Source organism: Cebus imitator, unplaced genomic scaffold (genome assembly GCF_001604975.1).
Source record: "Cebus imitator isolate Cc_AM_T3 unplaced genomic scaffold, Cebus_imitator-1.0 Scaffold114, whole genome shotgun sequence".
In the NCBI taxonomy this organism is placed as follows: Eukaryota; Metazoa; Chordata; class Mammalia; order Primates; family Cebidae; genus Cebus; species Cebus imitator.
In genome coordinates this window covers 5699083-5721140 of record NW_016107429.1, presented here as the reverse complement: position 1 = coordinate 5721140, position 22058 = coordinate 5699083, and positions in this window count along the sequence as shown.

The window sequence follows — 22058 nt, the reverse complement described above, 5'->3', positions numbered from 1 at the left end:
AGCATGGCGACAGAGCAAGACTCCGTCTCAAAAAAAAAAAAAAAAGAATGGGAGAAAGTATTTGCAAACTATAAGTCTGAAAAAGGAATAATATCTAGAATGGAATTCAAAAAAAGAATCAAGAACAAAATAAATAATCTCATTAGACAATGAGCAACACATGAACAGATATTTCTTAAAATAAGATATATAAATTGCTACAACCATATTGGCCAATTTTCAAAAATATATTGAAAAAATGCTCAATATTACTAATCATCAGGGAAATTCAAATTAAAACTATAATATATCATGTTACCACAGCCAGAATTGTCATTATTAGAAAATCAAAAATAATAGATGTGAGTGCAGGTATGATGAATAGGGAACATGTACATACTGCTGTGTGAATGTAAATTAGTATAACCTCTAAGGAAAACTGTTCTGAAATTTCAGAGAACTGAAAGATCTACCATTCAATCCAGCTCTCCCACTACTGGGTAATGGAAAAGAAGTTAAAAGACACCTGCATGTTTGTGTTTATTTTAGCACAAGTCCAACAGCACATCAGACTTTTACTTCACCATATGGTTCTTGTTCAGGGATTGTGCCAGTGTGTGACTGCTTTTGACAGTCTTGTGGAGTCAAAAGTGACTCAATCTTGGATGCTAATCCAGCATGCTGACCTCTAATTTAGCTCAGTCCCATCTATGCCTCCTGATTTTTATTTTATTTACTGTCCTTAGTGTAAGAACATGTGAACGTTGATGTTATAGGATGAGTTATGGACTATGACGCATAAAGCCTGTTCTAAGGTTGTCTTTAATTGTTTCTATAGAGCAGGTACATACTTTCTCTATGGTATATAAGCCTTGTGTCTGGAGAGTAATGGAGCGGGGAACTACCTATCTTGCAGCCATCCAACGTCACGCTTTGTTCATAAGTTCCCCAAATAAATAACGCTATAGCAGCAAACTGGGTTTGTCTGCTTCATTTCTTGTTTTCTTGGCTCCTTCTGGGTTTGGGGATCTTTTTGCATATATGGTTTTTTCAGAAAATTGCCTTTTTCAAGTGAAGCAAAAGGTTTCCAAGGGAGTGTTGCTCTTGTGCTTCACAGACACACTGTTCTGTGAACATGGGAGTGTGAACTTTCCATGCAAGCTTTACTGGTATATGTAAGTTGATTCGGCCTAAAAACAAAGGTAACTAACCTTTCCATTGTTGCTTTTTGTGGAAAGCAACCACAAAGCAATTCAATTTTAATTAAACTCAAAAAAGCCAAAAATGATTATTTTTTCATATCCTAGAACCATGTTAATCTTTTGTTTTCTTTTTATTTTATTGAAGCATTAACTTTTATATTTGAAGTGGAAAATAATTCTCAGCTATCAAAGTCATAGTCAGAAACAGTGCTGTATTTCTTGGATAGGTCCATGTTCAAATGGCCTAAATTAGTTATCCTAGAGTTCTAAGAAATCTCCAGTTACTATTCTCTCTTTGCTGTTATTCTGTCCATTAAGAATCTCCGTATATAATTTTTGAGAAATTGCTCTCCCTTGTGAACATTCCAGTCAAGTTTTGCAAGTTATATTTTGAAAATAAAAGAAAATTCCTATAAATAGTAAAACTGTTTTTTTTTCTTAATGCCATTTTAAAGGTTTCTTTCCCTCTTAATTAGAGACTGTCTCTATTAATTTTATAAAACTAAATTCAAAATGGGATATAAAACTATTGAAGTACATTTTCTACAAACTACTGGTCCATTAGTCATGTATATCTCATCATGTATTTTCCAGTAAAGATCTGTTTCTACTGAAAATTGTATTGAATAAAACTGTATCAATAGAGGAGTCCACTTTCTTAAAGTAGGAAAAATATCTTGATACAGAAACACATCATTTTGCCATTTTCAAAAGTCTCCTTCCTGACTCTTACTAAACTTTAATTATAATAGAGTTAGATATTCCTTAAGGCTCACCAATGCCATTTGAATGAAAAATTCATTAAAGAAATTTCTAAAATGTCACTTGCTTTCAAACTTCAATCCATATGCTGTGGAGTTAACAGAAGTAAGTAATTTCAAAATACGTACCGCAGTAACTTTTACAAATATAATTTTATTGCTAATTTCTACTAATTCTCAATTTTCTAGTCCTATAATTTATAGTTCTATTTTGAAAAAAAATAGTATCTTTATCAATTGCATTTTCATTAAAATATATTTAAAAGCTTAATGAATATCCAGGCAAAGTATGAATATGTTAGCACATTATCAAAGTATTTTAGATTTCAAGACCACTGAAAAGTCCACTGCCATTATAACATAGAAAATGATAGAAGAAGGGTGTATAGTAAGGAGTGGTCAGAAATAATGTGTATAAATGTAGATGAACTGAAATTTAACCAATAAAAGGCAAATAGAATCCCTAAAATGCTACTTATTTGGAAACAAGATTTTTAAAACAAATTATACGAATTCCCAAATAATTAACTTTTATATTCGTGGTTTGGAAAGCACTAATGACATCTGAATGTATGCAGAGGAAACCATCTGTTTTTTAAATTCTAAAATTGTATTATGAAATACTTTATCCTTTGCTTCTTAACATTCTATAGAAATTTAAGACTTTGGTTCCTGTATGAGGTTTTGTTTCCCATCTACTTTTAAAGTAATCTTTCTCCTGTATAACATCTTTCATTTCCAACCTGCATTATGTATAAGTATCATTTCCAACTACTCCATTAACCTTGATCCCTTCTAATCTGTCACCAGGCATACTTCCAGGGAGTTCTTCCACTGGTATACTTCTTAAATGTCTAATGTGACACTTAATCACATTTATGAGACTAAACAAAATCTCCACTTTGTATTTACTTGATTAATTTTCAGGATAGCCAATAGAGGTGGGTAATTCAAGTTTATAGATAAATATTTAAACATAAGTTAACTTATTTAGTTACCTTCACATGTTAGTTATAATATTCTGTCATGTTATATTTAGTCCAAATTTTTAATGATATCTAAAAGAAAAATAAACAAAAACTCCTGAAGTATAAAAATAATTAGCTGCTAATTTCTTTTCAGAGAAAGAATAATTTGTGTGAGTTTTCTTCCTTCCTTCTCTTTCTCTCTTCTCTCTCTCTCTTTCTTTCTTCTTTTTCTTTCATGCCTATCACTGCTTTTACTGTTATGATATCAACGTTTTGACCCCTCTAAAAATTCATGTTAAAACTTAATGCTCAGTGTAACAGTGGAGCCTCATGGGAGGTGTCAGGTATTTAGGGGCTGCACTCTCATGAATATATTGACGCAGCTTTAAAAATTTTTGTGGGAGTGAGTTCACTCTCTTCTGCTCTTCTCCCATGTGAGGGCAGAGTTCCTCACCTCCAGAGGATGCAGCATTCAAGGTGCCATCTAGGAAACAGAGAGATATGGCCCTAATCTACTGCTGCCTTGATCTTGGACTTCCTCATGTTCATAATCATGTGAGCCAATTCCCTTAATAAATTGCATCTTATCTATCTATTCATCTGTCTATGCATGTATGTATGTATGTATGTATGTATGTATCTATCTATCTATCTATCTACCTACCCATCCTTCCATCCATCCTATTGGTTCTGCTTCTCCAAAGAACGCTAATACATATAGTAACATACATTAATTTCATCTCTAATGTAGGTATTATATTCATTTATTTATTAGAATATGTTATTCTAATGATAGACCCTGATTCTTATATGAAGACTTCTATTTTAGAATTATTTTTGTGGTGATCTTAATCTTATCTTTCTAATTTTGTAAAAAATATTTTTATTTCCCGAGGTTCTTGGGGAACAGGTGGTGTTTGGTTACATAAGTTCGTTAGTGGTGATTTGTAAGATTTTGGTGCACTCATCACCTGAGCAGTATACACTGCACAAAACTTGTAGTCTTTTATCCCTCTCCGCCTTCCCACCATTTCCCCCTGAGTCCCCAAAGTCCATTGTGTCATTCTTATGCCTTTGCATCTTTCTTAAATTCTATGGGTACAATCTCCACATTCTCCAACCAGTCATGATTAATTCAAACACAAACCATCATCAGTTCATAATGCATATATCAATACTGAATCATGCTGAATGAGGGTAACAAAGATTAAAGATATGTGATCATTATTCTTAAGATAAATATTATTATAAAAAGTAATATGCTTACTGTCTGGGTGACAGGGTCAATAGAAGCCCAAACCTCAGAATCATGCAATATGCCCTAATAAGTAACTTGGACATATACCCCTGAATCTAAAATCAAAATGGAAATAAAAAATTAAGTTAAAAATACAACACAATTAAATAATCACAATAATTAATTATGGGATCTATGGCAGAAATATATATGGTACAATGGACAGAAGAAGAGTTCATTCTACCTTTTAATTAGGATTACGGTGGGTACAGGAAATGTTACCTGATTTGTAGTCATGAAAATTGAAAACATTAAAAATAATTCAATATTTATCAATTTAACTCTTCTTTTATGTATTAACAAGTCTTGGCTGAAGTAGTTTTTATATTTTTCAGTATAAGAAATTATCTGAGCCATTCACTACACATATACCTTTACATAGAGAAACACACATAGACAATTATATAAATGTACATGATTGGAAACTCATAGAATGTTGTTTTTCAACTCATAAAGAAGAAAACATTTTTAAAATGACCACATTATTGCTACAATACTTAGGTTAAGTGGACTACGTATCCACAAATTAAAGGATCCAGAGAATTCTCTCTTTTCCTTATTGTCTGTCACACACAAGTCCCTTAAAATATTTTGGTGAATAGAACTGAAATAGTTTAAACTTACATCCTACTGTGTCTTCTTTCTATATATCTATTGAGGTATATTAGTATTAATCAACCAAGGATAATATGTCCGGAATTTACTATACTTCTACGTTATCAGAATATTATCCAACCTGTTACTTCACTCACTCTGAGGAAAAAGCCCTAAATCTCTCACGTGTATTTCGTCTCTTTTATTTTAATATCCAGCATAGTAGGTGTGTCTGTTCATGCCTTATCCCAGAACATTTGTATAGAAAAAGAAAATATTTTAATATGCAACATAATTCAAATTAACTTTGAGTTAAATAAAACAAAACATAAGCCAATCTCCCTAACTGAAGCCAAAGTTACCGTTTCATCATTAAATAAAGAATATTAAAATTCAAATATATGAGTTGTTTGTGTAGAAACATATCATTTACTTGTAATGTAACAAAGTGGTTTTAAATAAACTAATCGATATTGATAATGAGAGAATATAAAATTATGGAGGAAAATTTAATGATTCTGATATATAAAAAATTTCAGAAATATTGTCTTTGCTATAATTTTGTTGCAGCTATGTTTATTGCATTTTTATTTTTATATATTCAGGAACTAGAATGCTTTAAAAAATAGTTTACATATTCTAATTTTGGTTTCAGATTCATTCAATTAATTTTCTGCATCAGCCTGCTTTTATGTATCATCTTTTAAATATTGTAAAGTAAATTTTGTGACTAAAGTTGTATTCTGAAAATCACAACTTACCAATATATAAACACACACTTTTGGGGGTAACCAAACTTTCAAACTTAAGACTTTTTTATAATTGTTTCTTTCACTTTTCAATAATGGTATGTTATTTCGAATAAACAAAAATCACAAATAAAAGCCCTAACTAGAAGAGAAATTTCAGTAGTGTTGTTAACCACTTTTCACACACCAATATTCAACATGTATGAAATATTTTTATCTTTGCTGGTTAACAATAGGAACTGAAACCCAAATGAAAGACTCCATATAAAACCATCACTAATCGACACAAAAGTTTATGTTTAGCATTCAGATAAATCTGAGGATAGAGCAACTTAAAAGAAGAGAAACAAATGTTTTTACATTATTTCTGTGTTCTGTGCTTTTCATTCATGATGTGGTTTAGATTTCTTCCAAGTCATTTACATGGACCTACTTTTAGCTGTGCATTTTCAATACCTCTAAAATTAGGTGCTTTTTCTCATAAAAATAAAAACTGCATTTTTAATGGAATTGTGGACAGTGCCCTTGACAAAGAATTTTGTAGCTCTCTTGGTGCACATATATGAAAAAATTCACACTGTTAACATGTCCAATAAAACGAAATTATTCTTTGAGGCAAATTCCAATTTGCGTTTTTATTATGTAGAAAAAAGTGAAGTAAAACAATTCAAGATAATTTATCTTTAGACATACTTGAAACAAGCTTTTTGCTGTTGAATAAATATAATTACAGTAAATTTTGTTCCTTTCTTTAGCTTTTAAACTGTGTTATATGGAAAACTTGAATTTAGAATTACTATTGTTATGATGTTCATTTGAATTATGAGTGAAGAGTGACTGTGTAAATTATAAACCTCGCCAACATTAGAGTGACTCAGGTTTTCTAGCTTGCTAACTACTCACAAGAAAGAAGTATAAGTTGCCAAATAATTTGATATAGCTGAATTTACTAAAACAATCACTTAGTGAAGGAAATCCAATGACCAAAAATAGAAAACCCAGCGTCCTAAAAGTCCTTATGTAACACTAACATATATTTTGGTCCTGGAAAAATATAATTTGATATTGTTATTTTATTTTCACACAACCTGGCTGATTCATACAAGAAAATTTTGCATCACCAAAACATTTTGTATCATGTCTTTCATGGAAAACCAAGCAATGATTTGCGTAAATTATATAATGTTATAAATAAAAGCACATGTGCTTGAAGTATATTATGATAGAATTTCCACTTTTTTTTTTCGAGGTGCTATCTCACTCACCCTAAACAGAAAATTATTTTTTTGTTCTGTCTGTGAAATGATCTTATGGTCTATTTAAAATAATAAATCATAATAATTTTTTGGAATAACAAAGTGTAACAATTATAGCCTTATGCATGAGCAGTGCAATTTTCTTCATGTAGTCTCATGAAGAATTATACATTGTCATTATACTTAGTAATTATGTTGGAAAAATATAATTACACATTATAATGCATTTTCAGTATTATAAGTAATTGAACAAAAAGACAATTTTATGAATGATTCATTTAATTGTTTTTAGAAAAGCATCTGTTATCAAAAAATTGTTAGAGACTTTAAGACGAACAAAGAACCAAGTAGGGCCGCTATTAAAACTACATTTTCATAGTTTTGCAGAGAAAAGTATATATTATAATATATGTACATATTATATGTTATGTATAATGTATGCATATAAAATCTGTAATATATGTATATATTATACATTGTATATGTATATATAATATTTTATATTTTATGTATATTATATATGTCATATAACTTAAGAATGGATATATTCTTAACTGATATAGAAGTCTTCCTTCCACATCAATATGTGAAGTGTGACAATGTCCTTGGCAGAGAGAACATATAGAAAATGCACATAAATTACATTAGCCCTGTGAGACCTATATTTAGATAGGTTTTTCATTGCTATGGAAAAGATGCTTTCATCTTTCATATTCTTTGACGTTCACAGACTACTGTTCATAAAAAATTAACTACGAAGAGTATCTAGACTTTTCACTACTTGACTTAATTTCTACATATCCATTTTTGTGACTCAACCATATTCATTATGTGTGTTTCTGGTGATTTGCAATCATTCAGTAATTGGAATATATTCTAACTCATTTTCAGTTAAGTTGGATAAAATTTCCAGAATATGTCTACCAATTTTAGAAATCTGAAGCCTCATTCGATCATAACAGTTATCACATATTGACTGCCACCTATGTCCCAGATAGTGCCTTTTACATACATCACTTATATTCTTACAAGGATCTTAAGGGATAACTTTAGACAGCCTATTTTTTAGATGAGAAAACCTAAGCTTGGAGAGATTAATTACTTGATAAATTAACTGGCAAATTAAGAAACCAAGCTGGAACCCAAATGGTCTAATCTGAGATGTAATATTTTAATGACTATGTTACTGTACGGCCTCAGGTTTTATCAAGCATTCATGGAATTTATTGTGAAATAACCGAATTAGTTAACAATGACCATTATAAAATATTAGACTGTAGCTACATTGTTTAAACCATATTATTAATCTTAGGATCTATATAGGGCAGTTATAGGTAGGTAAGTAGAGAGATAGCTAGCTAGACAGATTTCTTCACAATCATTTATTATGTACCAAACATTCTAAATTTAAATAGCTTAATAAAAGCAGATATTACATTTAGAAGTTTCTTTTATCCATGAGCTTTTCATGATACACACCCATAGCCCTCTTTCCATTCTACTGGCTCCAAATATTATCCCCGATCACTTTGAGGCTCTAATTCAGTAATTTTCCAATTACCTCATTAGGGGTCAAATATCTCCACTTTTCTCAAAATGCAGTAAAAATGGCATGGCCTTGAAGTTAGGTGGATCCAAATTCAATTTTTTATTCTGCTACTACTAATTGTATAAACATAAATAATTATTTAAAGTTTGTCCACATGTAAATGTAGGGCAACCTCTCTAATGTTTAACATAGTCATTTAAAAAATGTTGATAATACTAATATCATGTCAAACCATGTATATAAAATCTATAAGGGATATATTGAGTGCACAAGAGGTATCAGCTAATAAATAAAATAAGCAATTATCAATTAATGAATAAAATCATCAGATATGTCTTCAGATGTGTTTAAATGGGCACATTTTCTTTGGTGGTAAAATGAAGTGTGCTATATAATTTTCCAAATAACAAAAATATTTAGTAAAATTATACATACAATTGCTCAGGGTTGGGATTTTGAGATGATTAAGTGAAATAACATTGTTAAATATGCAGATGAGTAAGATATTTTATGAAATGTCTCTTTCTCCCTCCCATCAAAGAAAAATCTAAATAATTATTTTGAGCATAGTTCCGTAAAACCGTTTGCAATTATGAAATATACTTAATTACCATTGTAGAACTCCTTTCAAAAGAAAACTGGTCTTGAGATAGAAGAAACAAGATCTATGTCAGTGGAGAAAATTGAAAATTATGAAACCAAGAGAATGATGAAGGGGGGAAAAAGTTACCTTAAAAGAATGTGTGCATACACAATAGAATTTAATTTATGCTGCTAGTGAAAAAACGAGTTTTCCATTCATCTTCATTTGGTACCATTCCAGATATTTATGTTTAGCCATCAATCCTTTTTATCTTTAGTGGAGAGTCATCATAGTGTGATTCAATTGCATTTAGTTTCTGCTTGCATTCATCACATAACCAGCCCGATTGATACTTTTATATTGTCAAGATCTCTGCATCTAATGGACAGTGGCAATAAAATTTTCCACATAAATTATTTTTTTTAGTCTGTGCAAATGAAAAAGCCCTGGCTTTAAAATATAAATTAACAATGTCTGTTCTGGAGTAAATTCTGTTATATTACAATGAAGAGCCACAGGTTGACCACCAAATTTTAGTATGATCAGCCCAGAAAAATACTGAACCCCGGTTAGTCAGGATGTTTGTTTAATCTACCATTATTGACAAGAGATCGATGTAAGTCAGAGCTCCAACTATTGAAGCAAAATCATATGCTTGCTACCTGAAACGTTCCTCATTTCCAAGGTTTGTAGCAATGTCTCCTTGGTTGAGCAAATTCAACAGTCTGGGCCTTCATGAAGTGAACTCCTAATTTAGTCAGGATGAGGCTACACTATTTTGGGGGCTCAATGCAAAATGAAAAATCTGGGCCCCTTGTTCAAAAATTATTAGGAATTTCAAGATGGCAACAGTAAGGCATTAAGCTAGGTATGAGAGTATGTGTGAATGTACATGTTGTAAACCAATAAAGCTGGTCCTGGATTTACTTCACATCATGATGGTTATACCTTCAGAACTGTGCTAGAAATGAGAGCTGCAGTTATATTGTGGCGGATTTAATAAATAACTTTAAATAGCTAGTTGGTCCTAGATTAGGTTCCTGGATAGCAATCCAACATTCAAACCAGGACTCTGGCAATATACAAAAAGGGAGAGAGAGAGAAAGTGGCATTTGCGTAATCATTTAATTAGTGTCACTCCCAAAGTAAAATAACAAATCTTAAAGCTCCAAAATGATCTCTTTGACTCCATGCCTCACATCCAGGTCACACTGATGCAAAAGATGTGTTCCCACAGTCTTGATCAACTCTGGCCCTGTGGCTTTGCAGGGTACAGCCTCCCTCCTGGCTGCTTTCATGGGCTGACGTTGAGTGTCTGTGGCTTTTCCAGGCACATGGTGTAAGCTGTTGGTGGATCTAACAACCTAGGTTCTGGAGGATGGTGGCCCTCTTCTCACAGCTCCACTCAGTGGTGCTCCAGTAGGGACTCTGTGGGCAAGCTCTGACCTCACAATTCTCTCCTGCACTGCCCTAGCAGAGGTTCTTCATGAGAGCCCATATCTGCAGCAAATTTCTTCCTGGATATCCAGGCATTTCCATACATCTTCTGAAATCTAGGCAGAGGTTCCCAAACCTCAATTCTTGACTTCTGTGCACTCACAGGCTCAGCATCACATGGAAGCTGCCAAGGCTTGGGGCTTGCACCCTCTGAAGCCATGGCCCAAGCGGTACCTTGGCCCCTTTCAGCCACAGCTGGAGTGGCTGGCACGCAGGATACCAAGTCCCTAGGCTGCACAGAGCATGGAGACACTGGGCCCAGCCCAAGAAACAACTTTTTGTCCCTAGGCCTCTGGGCCGGTGATGGGAGCGGCTGTCATGAAGACCTCTCACATGTCCTAGAGAATTTTCCCCAATTGTCTTGGGAATTAACATTCAGCTTCTTGTTACCTCTGCAACTTTTTGCAGCCAGCTTGAATTTCTATGCAGAAAATGGGATTTTCTTTTCTATTGCATTGCCAAGCTGCAAATTTTCCAAACTTTTATGCTCTGTTTCCCTTTTAAAGTGAAATGCATTTAATAGCCCACAAGTCACCTCTTGAATGCTCTATTGCTTAGAAATTTCTTCTTCCACCAGATTTCCTAAATAATCTCTCTCAATTTCAAAGTTCCACAAATCTCTAGAGCAAGGCAAAATGCCACCAATCTCTGATAAAACATAACAAGAGTCACCTTTGTTCCAGTTCCCAAGAAGTTCCTCATCTAGACCTGAGACCATTTCAGCCAGTACTGTTGTTCATGCCACTATCAGCATTTTTCTCAAAGCCATTCGAGTCTCTAGAAAGTTCGAAACATTCACACATTTTCTTGTCTTCTTTTGAGCCCCCCAATGTGTTCCAGCTTTTGCCTGTTACCCAGTGTCAAAGTTGTTTCCACATGTTTGAGTATCTTTTCAGCAATGCCTCACTCTTCTGTTACCAATTTACAGTGTTAGTCCATTTTCACGCTGCTGATGAAGACATACCCAAGATTTGGTAATTTACAAAAGAAAGAGGTTTATTGGACTTACAATTCCATGTGGCTAAGGAAGCCTTGCACTCACGGTTGAAGGTGAAAGGCATGTCTCATATGGTGGCAGATAAGACAAGAGAGCTTGTGCAGGAAAGCTCCAATTTTAAAACCATCAGATATCATGAGATTTATTCACGATCACTAGAACAGCACAAGGATGACCGGTCCCCATGATTCATTTACTTCTTACGGGGTCCTTCCCATGACCTGTGGGAATTCAAGATGAGATTTGGGTGCAGACACAGCCAAACCATATCACTCATCACTTACTTCTTTTATAATCACTAATCACCTTTCATAGTTCTGTTGAAGTATTTTATTCATTGCTATCTGTCTTCTTATTCTATTTGTCTTTCGAGGTATAAACCTTCTACTACTTTTCAGTTATTTCACTTCAAATTATGAAAGGTGTCAAATACATATATGCACATATAAGTTTACCAAATTTAACCAGATTGGCCATAGTCAGACTATTATTTGATGATCTTTATATACTCTCTTTTATTGTATCCAAATATACACTGTTTGACCTCTAATTGATATTGCAAATTCTTCCTACTTAATCTACCGACATAAGCGCATCCTCAATTCCTTATTAAAATAATAGTCAAAATCAGTCAGGTAACTTTTTTTTTTAACACCACCAGCACCATCATTACCAACATTTTCATCATCAGCAGCAATTAAAATCATTTAGAACTGTGTTTTATATGCCAGGCACTTTTCTATGTATGTATAAGCATTGTAATTTGAAACTAGGAAGAATACAATGATATAATTAATGTTAGCACTGAAATTTAAAAGAAAATGAAACTAAAGTTTTGAGTAGTAGACCCAATTTAAACATAGGCAGCCTAAAAAGAGCACCCAGTCTTTACCACTATACTATCAATAGCATTATAAAACTATTATTAATTAGACATCAATAACTTATCTTTGGCATACTCATGTGTCATTTTTAGTTATGTTTTGCCCCTAGTGTTGTGACTTACCCATGGTTTGTCAGACTTCTACTAAGCCTTCTCCATCAGTCCACATTAACAGCTATTCCCAATATTACTAGCATTAATTAAATAACCAAACCTTGAAGTTAAAGATTTGTATTTTAGGACCATTGGAATATGGGAACAGAAATTGTTTTCTGCCATAAAGGCTCTATTTTCACAGAATACCTGATACTAAATATATGTTCATTTCATGTAAACTACTATTAGCGATATATAACTACTTTTACTATTTTATACTTGATGAATCTTTGTGTGGTGGCCAACTTGTTCTAGTTTGCATGGGTCTTTCCAGTTTTAGTGCTAAAAGTCTCCTATTCTAGAAACAACTCTGAAGCAAGCTGGGATTATTATATTGGGTTTCAGGGGTTCAGGGGTGCCCTTGGTTCCCCTGAGAGGATGTTTCTCCAGGTTCTTGGTCTATCGCCCTCTCAAGAATGAGAGAGGAGACCACTGCGTAGTGTGCAGTAAATTCCAGACTTAAGAAGTGTTATAGATAGTGATTTATTTAAAGCAGAGAGAGAAAAAGGAGAAGGAGGGAGAAATAGCTAACTCTGACACCGAGTGAGAGAAAGAAAAGCCACTCTCACACTGCATGAGAAGGGTTCCCAGAGGGGGAATACCAGGGAAGAAAAGCCACTCACACATTGTGTGAGAGAATCCAGAAAGATGAAATACAGGAGAGGAAAGCAGCTTCCACACTGAGTGGTAGGGAATTGAGAGAGAGAGATGGAGTTTAGGAGAGAGAAAGCAGCTTCCACAGTGGGTGGAAGCTGACCCCAGCGTGGAAATCCAGGAGGCAAAAGAGAACTCCCACTATGTGGGAGGGGATTCCAAAGAGCTGGAAATCCAGGAGACAGAAAGTCCACGAAGGGAGTGTTCGTGGAAGGGGACCCAAACATGGAGTCCAAAGGGGTGTGGAAGAAGGAGACTTTAACCTGGGAGGAACCCCCACTTTCTGTAAGACCCTGGGCCAATGAAAGGAGTTCCTTAGAACTTCCGCTGAAGTGATCGACTTTTTGTTTCTTCCCGTGCCTGTGAAATTTAAACAGAAACTGTTAAATCTCCTGGATGCAGAGAGATGGGAGGGGGGCATGGCACTGGAAAGTTCTTGCCCTTAAAACTACCCATCCCCCTTGTGGACCTGGAAATAGAACACATTCCCTCAGGATGACTGATTACTGTATATCTTTGTTATATTTTCTGAGCATTTATAAGCATAGAGGTTAGAATACAAGAAATTCTTCATAGAGATTCAAAAAGCCACAAGACTTTAAAGCTTTGGAATAAAATAATCATGTCTATTTGAAGACATAAGATTAGGAAATCATGAGATATATTTTCACAGTGCCTTTTTAATTTTTTTAATTTTATACATTTTATCTTTTTAGACAGGGTCTCACTCTGTCATTCAGGCTGGAGTTCAGTGGCATGAGCATAGCTCACTGTAATTGCAAACTCCTGGGTTCAAGTGACCCTCCTTCTTTAGTCTCCTGAGTAGCTAGGAATAGAGGCACAACCACCATGCCCAGCTAATTTTTTTTCAGAGAGGATGTGGCTATGTTGTCCAGGCTTGTTCTCAATTTCTGGCCTCAAGTGATCCTTCTGCCTCGGCCTCCCAAAGCAATGGTATTACAGAAGTAAGCCACCATGCTGGGTTTCACTATGCCTTTTTATTTCTTTACTTTGGTGACAGTATTAAAAATTATCTAGAATTATTAAACATTTTCACATTTTGAGTTCTTAGGAATAGAAGACATTCATATCAGAAAATGAAATATTTTTCCTTTGGAAGAGGAAACATTTTAGGGTAGAAATATCTAAAGTTAAAGTACAGGTTGAGAAATGTGAGGATGCAAATAGAAGTGAACAAAATGGTCAGGAGAATGACAGTAGTGGGAATACCAAGAAGATAATTGTGTAGATAATAAAAGATAGTAGGATAGTAGTGTCTGCTGATATCAGCTTTGCAGTTTTGGCTGAGGGTTCAGATTTTCTTGGATATGTGAAAGCAGGGTAAGTTTATAAAATGATGAAAGTGATCTTTTAAGAAGAGCTAAATAGTAAATAGTGCTGCAGTAGACATATGCATGTGCCTTTATAGTAGAATGATTTATATTCCTTTGGGTATATACCCAGTAATGGGATGGCTGAATCAAATGATATTTCTGGTTCTAGATACTTCTGTCTTCTACAATGGTTGAACTAATTTATATTCCCACCAATACTATAAAAGCATTCCTATTTCTCCACAGCCTCACCAGCATCTATTGTTTCTTGACTTTTTAATAATTGCCATTCTGACTGACATGAGATGATATCTCATTGAGGTTTTGATTTGCATTTCTCTAATGATCAGTGATGTTGAGCTTTTCTAAATGTGTTTCTTGGCCACACAAATAAATAGCAAAGACATGGAACCAACTCAAATGCCCATCAATGGAAGACTGGATAAAGAAAATGTGGTACACATACACCATGGAATACTATGCAGCCATAAAAAATAAGATCATGTCCTTTGCAGTAACATGGATGAAGGTGGAAGCCATCATCCTCAGCAAACTAACACAGGAACAAAAAACCAAACATTGCATGTTCTCGCTCATAAGTGGGAGTTGAACACATGGACACAGGGAGGAGAACAACACACACTGGGGCCTGTCGGGGCTTGGGAAGCAAGGGGAGGGAGAGCATTAGGACAAATACCTAATACATGCAATACTTAAAACCTAGATGATGGGTTGATAGGTGCAGCAAACCACCATGGCACATGTATACCTATGTAAGAAACGTGCACATCTGTACATGTATCCTGGAACTGAAAGTAAAAGTTTTAAAAAATAAATAAAAATGTTAAATAATTTTAAAACAAAAAAAAGAACAACACAATACCCAAATATGCTTCCCTACAAATAGAGAGATCAGCTAGAAAACAATGACATATAAATTTGGTTCTTCTAGACTATGGGTAGTTTTAAAAAAGGAGAAGAGGAATTAATCATACTTGTAGATTCAATAGGCCTGGGAGAAGAAGAGACAACTTCTTACTATACTCATCTTCTCTTACTCCCTTGTGATAGCCATTTTTCTTCTTATGGTGAAACCTCTTCAGCAAAGGGCCCTTCTTGCAAAATCACTTTATTGAACAATTTGTTTCACAAATAATGACAGGGAAAATGATGCTAAATATATACTGTTAAAGAAAAAAACAAACCTATACACCTGGAGAAGTATGTTTCGGAGCTCTTAGTCTCACTTTTTAGGTTTCGGCACTCATTCTACTTTAATTTTTTAGAAGATTTTGGTCTCTGTGAATAATGACTGTTCTCAGTTTTAAACATTCATACAAGATCTGAACTCAGCAATACTTCATACAAACTAGCTAAATGAAAGTAGCCAAATGAAAAAGGCACATGAGATGAATAATGCTTAAAATGTGTTTCCATGATTTCAGTTTCTCCATTCATTCATTGGTAATCGGTTTTTGTTTAATATTGCAGATGAAGCATCATTAGGAGAAACATTTTCTTCACTGAGTTCTATGATTTCTTTTTTAACTTGTTAAATATGTATGAAGAGTCTTATTTTCAGCTATGTATCTCTCTGGATCTTGAGAACTGAGTATGTCTAATCTAACCATTAACTCAATATAAACAAATTTCATTAAAAGAAGACGAGAATATTCCCTGTATTTCCCTACGATGCCCTATAACCAATAGACTACTGGCTCTGCACATTTTTGTTTTCTAAACTAGTTTAGTCATTATTTTCCCCTTTTTCTCCTAATATCCTTATGGAATATAATAATATATATATTTTTTGTTTACTATTCTGTGTCTTTGCATTTCTTCTTGTAACATTATCCTTGTTTAGGCATTATTTTATATTATTCTATAGAATGAATCATTTAATTCAGTAACTATTTTTGGAAAAAATTTAGATGTTGAAAATTTTTTAAAAACTAGCATTTTATTTAGACGGAAAGCTTGGTGTTGTGTTTCATTCTGTTCACAGTAGTTAACAGGTGTGAATTGCCTCTTCACACGCATAAATTTCCTGCTGTGCAGCCCTTTGTTCACTTCATGCTGCTTTCTAGCTCTATTATGACTACCAAAATACCCAATTCTGCCTTAATGTAATTTTAAATGCTTTCTTGCTTTGAATAATGTTTATTTGGAAGGCCCTTCCTGAAATGAAAATGAATGCAGTAAACCAAGAGAATACCACATACTGCATATAACATTCATTCTGTAGAAAGGTTACATGACAAAGACACACAAACATATATAAGTTACATATCAATATATTTACATGTATATTTAAATGTGTATGTGTGTACAATAGTCCTTTAATTTTACTAAAGTCAGATGTTTGTGTATTTGTGTATGTATACATTCACTGAGTAGAAAGTTTGGTTCAACACTGCAGATATATATCTCATTAACTTCTCTAAGAATTTTAGAGATTCATCTAAGATGAAAAGAAATTACTTCTGGAAATTTATAAATGCTTAGTGCCGATAGTGGACATATGTATTGATAAATATATTTCAATCGCTATTAATAAAGCTATTTATAAAGTTAGTGAATGACTCATGTCAGGAAAACAAGTATTGCTCTAAGAATCAGTGAGCTTTGTGAGTCACTTTCTGTATCCTTTCTAGACTATAGACTTCAGCTGGGATGTGTTGTTTAAGAAAGGTCTCAGTTTAAAAAAATATCACTCTACCACCAAAATAAGCCTCTAGCGAGTGTATCTGCTGAAGATAAAACCATTCTGACATTTGTTAAAATGATAAGAAAGACTATTCAGAATTATTGTGATAGGTGTCAATGATATCACAATAGGGGAGACAGAATGAGTTCAAGTCTAAAAACAAAAAGTAAAAGTGGGAACTTATAGCTAAAGCCAAGTTAAGGGTCACGGGACAAAAAAGTATTGTGGAAGACATCAAGTCTAAAGGGATTCATGTTAAACTGACCTAATAGGATTCTTGTCGAAGGCAGGCCAGGATAATCAGATATCACCCAGGAGATTGTGGGGGATAAGGAATTTGATCAGCTATTGAGGGTGGGAAGATTCTCTTTCCACTGGCTTAGCAGGACTGTTGCTAAAACTAGACACTGCAAGGATGGACATGGAAGCCCAAGGATGACATCCAGTTGAAAAGAAGGCTCAGAGGGACTTAATGTTTGGCCAAGGAATGAGTCTTTGTCATAACATCATGGTAGAGCAGAAGATACAGTAGTTTCCATACTTGCGAAGATGCAGAAGTAGCATGCAACAAACAATGGCCTTTTTTGAGTACTGTTAAAGCAAACTAAATATGCCTTAGAAGGACTCTGTAAGTCTATATTTGAGTCCTTACTGATGAACTGCAACCTAACTTAATAGGTAGACAAGCTTGAAAACCTAACTAGGAGTAGGCACCTGTAACAATGCCTGAGCCTTGGCCCATCCCAGCAGCCATAGTTCAACCAATATTCAAACTGTTCAAATAAGCCAAATGCCAAGCTGTAACGAGTCCAGCTGTTTCTGTACTTCACTTCCGATTTCTGTACCTCACTTTAATTTTTTGTCTATAAATTTGGTCTGACCACAAAACAACCCTGGAGTCTCTGAATTTGCTGTGATTCTCAGAGCTGCCTGATTCGTGAATTATTCATTGCTCTCAATTAAACTCCTTTAAATTTAATTCAAGTGAAGTTTTTCTGTTAACGGTACTAATGGCAGAGGTAGCATCAGCTTCCATCCTACCTAGGCCTTGAGTGACAGTGTTAGGCAGAACCACAGCTTACATGAAAGCTGGAGGAGAGCTCTAGATAGGATGGTACTTGTGTGGTAATGCAGCTCAGGCATAGCAAACATAAAGCGAGAATCTAGAGACAGCAGCAAGAGTGCAGGAGTGGAGAGCATAAGAAGGAACTAGGATGGATGAAGGAAAGCAAATAAGTCATGCCCTGGGATGCACAGAGACATTTCAAGCAGGAAAATAATCTAAATGTGAATCTGAGATGCTGTTTTTTCATAGGTAGGGGCTTATGAGAGAGTGAGATCTTATTAAATTGGCCTTTTTTGTACCCATGGGCTGTTGAAGCCTAGGGACTTTCAGCTACCAAAATAATAATTCAGAACAAACAAAAGCCATAAATGTCTACACAACAAAAATATGAATAAAATAAAAATAAGCTTATCTATGATGTATCTTCAACTTCCACTTACTAGAATCTAAATTTTAAATGATAAAGGTAATGAAGTTGTTAAAGATAATGGCGAATTTAAGTGAGATAATTAAGGTTTGCACAAAATGCAAAGACAAATATATAATTAGACAAATTTAAGTGAGAAAATTAAAATTTGCACAAAATGCAAAGATAAATAATTAGAATGCAAGGTCTTTCCTCCTCAATTAAATTACATGGCATTTTCACCTGCAGCCTACGGTCCAACTGATCAACAGAGGATATAACAACGGATGACAGCTTTGCATTCATTCACTCCTCTCTCAATTATATTTGTGTGTGTGTGTGACTAGAAGAATGCAGAGCCACATCTACCTATTAGAAATCCCTGAGTCAACATCTGAGTGTGCTTTGACAGGTTAATGGCTAAAAACAGATTTCAAATATTGGCAGAGGGAATTCTTCTCTTAGAAATGAAGTTGTAACTGAACAAGAGCAGAGTAGAACACGTGACATCCGGCATCCAGTAAAGCCACCTCTGACAAAAGCAGGTCCAGGTTGGGGCTGAACCACCTTGCAAATCTTCTTCATATGGGTCCTTGATGCTGTTGCTGCAACTGAATACCCTAAAAGCTGTTGCTCGACTTCTCTTTGCTTGACTTCTTCAGATGTGTATGGAACAATCAATGTGCAAGGTTTTGTTGTGCACTTATTCTGTGCCTGGGAATAACTCTATCCAAATGGGAACATAAAGAAAGTGAAAGACCCCTCTCCTGCAATGGAACTTTTGGTTAAGGTAGAGGGAGAAAATTAAGAGACATGATCAGTAAACAAACTACAGTGAAATTTTAATACCAAAGCACGACTGTATTAAATATAGAACTTGACAGCTCAAGTTGTAAAATTACTTGCAGTCTTGGTTCTGCAGTTACTATGTGATTTGGGGCAATTCTTACTGTATTTGGTTTTCAGTGACCTCACCAGTTAAACGAGGGTATTTGATTACATGGTTCTTTAGGTGTCTTCCTTTCAAGTTTTATAATCTATGAAATCCATTCCAATGCATCAAAAGAAACAAGGTGTTCTATTTAATTATTCTGAATTTTCAGTTTTGTTCAGGTTGAGAACCACATTTAAACATAAATACTTGAAAAAAATATACCATTAAAACAAGTTGGAGACAATATATTCTATATACTTCTCTAGATCTACAACTCAATTAGAATATTGCAGGCAAGGAGAATTCTGCAGTAAGGAAATTTCTTTAACTTTTATCAAGTGTTTTCAAATCATATAATTATATGTAAGCATTTTTGCTCATATATATATATATATATATAAAATGTTTGACATGTATGCCATATATATATATGCATTTTAAAATAATATATTTGATAGCTGTGAAACACACTAAGAAATTCTTATATTTTTACCTCCATCTCACTGACATTGTTTCTTAAGTGATAATTTATTATTTTTGTTCCCATTCTTATTCAGGCCGTTTAAATAGGACCACATTATTGAATATTAACATAGCACAACTGTAAAGGAACTGCCTATACAGCACTTTTAAGGAAAATACTGAAAATAAATCTCCACAAATCTCCTCCATTTTAACTTGAGATGAACAAATGCAGTCCTCAACCTAATTATAAAACAAAGAAACAGCCCTTCTTTTATTTTTTATCATCTAAAACTCAAGTGCACCATAATAAAAGCACACACATTCAGCTTGATCAAGTAGCATGGGTGCATCCTTGCTAAAGGTGAAGAGAATACTTACACACACATACATACACATACGTACATGTACATCCACACTACCCATGACTTACCCAGACAGCAACAAAGAAATCTCTTTATATTTTGTAATTAAGAGCTTGAAATTTAAATGCAGCTAGTTGTATGATTAATTATAGCATTTTGACTGCTTTTCTTTCTTAATGAATATTTAATAAATATTCCTCATTTCTAACCTGTGGAAATTTCCTGATAAAAGCCTATGTGTTGATGTTGGGGTGACAAACTATATTTAAAAATTATTATTCAGACAATATAAAATATTATAATGACGACATGAGATTATCTTAAGTGACATTTGAAGTTGCATGTTTTATAAACAAACTGCAAGTATTGTGGGAAACTGGTGTTCTAGTGTTTCTCAATGAATTTTCTATAAGAAACTTTCAGAAGGTAGTAATCTAAACCATCGTTACCCTACGTGCTGGTTCAGCTGGAAATGTTAATCATATTTCCATTTGTCAGAAATGGGAAGCACAAAGACCATAAAATTTCTGCTATAAAGATGATTTATTAAATGTTAAACATTCTTCTTTCCATTACTATGCATTTATTTGGGGGAAGCAATGCTTGAATGGGAGGAGAAACCATATGACAACTAGTAATTTGCAAACAAGAAAAAGGGCCTGCTTCACTGAACCATAGCAAGAGCAGTCTTGGAGTCATAACAAGCACACAGGAGAAACAAGACTTCCATCTTCAAGTTGTACACTCACAGGCTCACACACTCACTGTCACACACACAACACCCACAGCAACAACACACAGCATCACAGAAGCAATACAAACGCAACACATACAAGCAATACTCATATGTGCAGTTTATGTGCACACACCCACATGCACAGGCACACGCAGTGGATCATCGTAATCTACACATCCATGGCAAACAGCAAGTGTTCACGTCTTAGTACCTTAAGAAATAAAGTGATTAAAGGGAAAAATGAAGGAGAGAAAGCTGTAGAGTTATGGATATTGCAAACATTGCCCTGCTCCTCACAAAGTTATTTTCCTTTTAGATTGAAATATATCACAAGACTGAACAACTGACAAGTTCCTTTCCTAATGATAATAAATAATGTAATATATACAGCATGCAGTTAATATTTATGTTCCTTATTATATTCCCAGGCTTATCATAGTATGTGGGCCACAATAAGTTCAAGAGGTACTTGCTACATGAATAAGTTAATGAATGAATATACTGATTGGATGAAATAATGAAAAATTGTGTATCATTTTGTGGTCTTGAACAGAAGCGTCATATAAATACAATCTTTATAAAGAGAGATAAATGCTATCTCTACTCTAGGTAATAGAGAATCAGAGAACATATAGTTTAGTTACTGTGCCAAACCTTTCCCCCTGAATAGTCGGTTTTTATTAAATTAATTTAAAATAGTTGTTTTTATTCCTTTAAAATATCTCTCAATTTTGCCACCTATTTCTTCTCCTATTCTAGTGAAGAGTCTTATTAGTCCATACTATGAAAAGCTGCTCAGAGGGTCGCCTCATCTCTGGATTTTCACAAGTCTGAATCCTCATCTTGCATAAAAGTGCCAGGCTAGCCTTCTGAAGGCAAGGATTTGGACAATTTACTACCCGGCTCAAGCAACATCAGTCTCT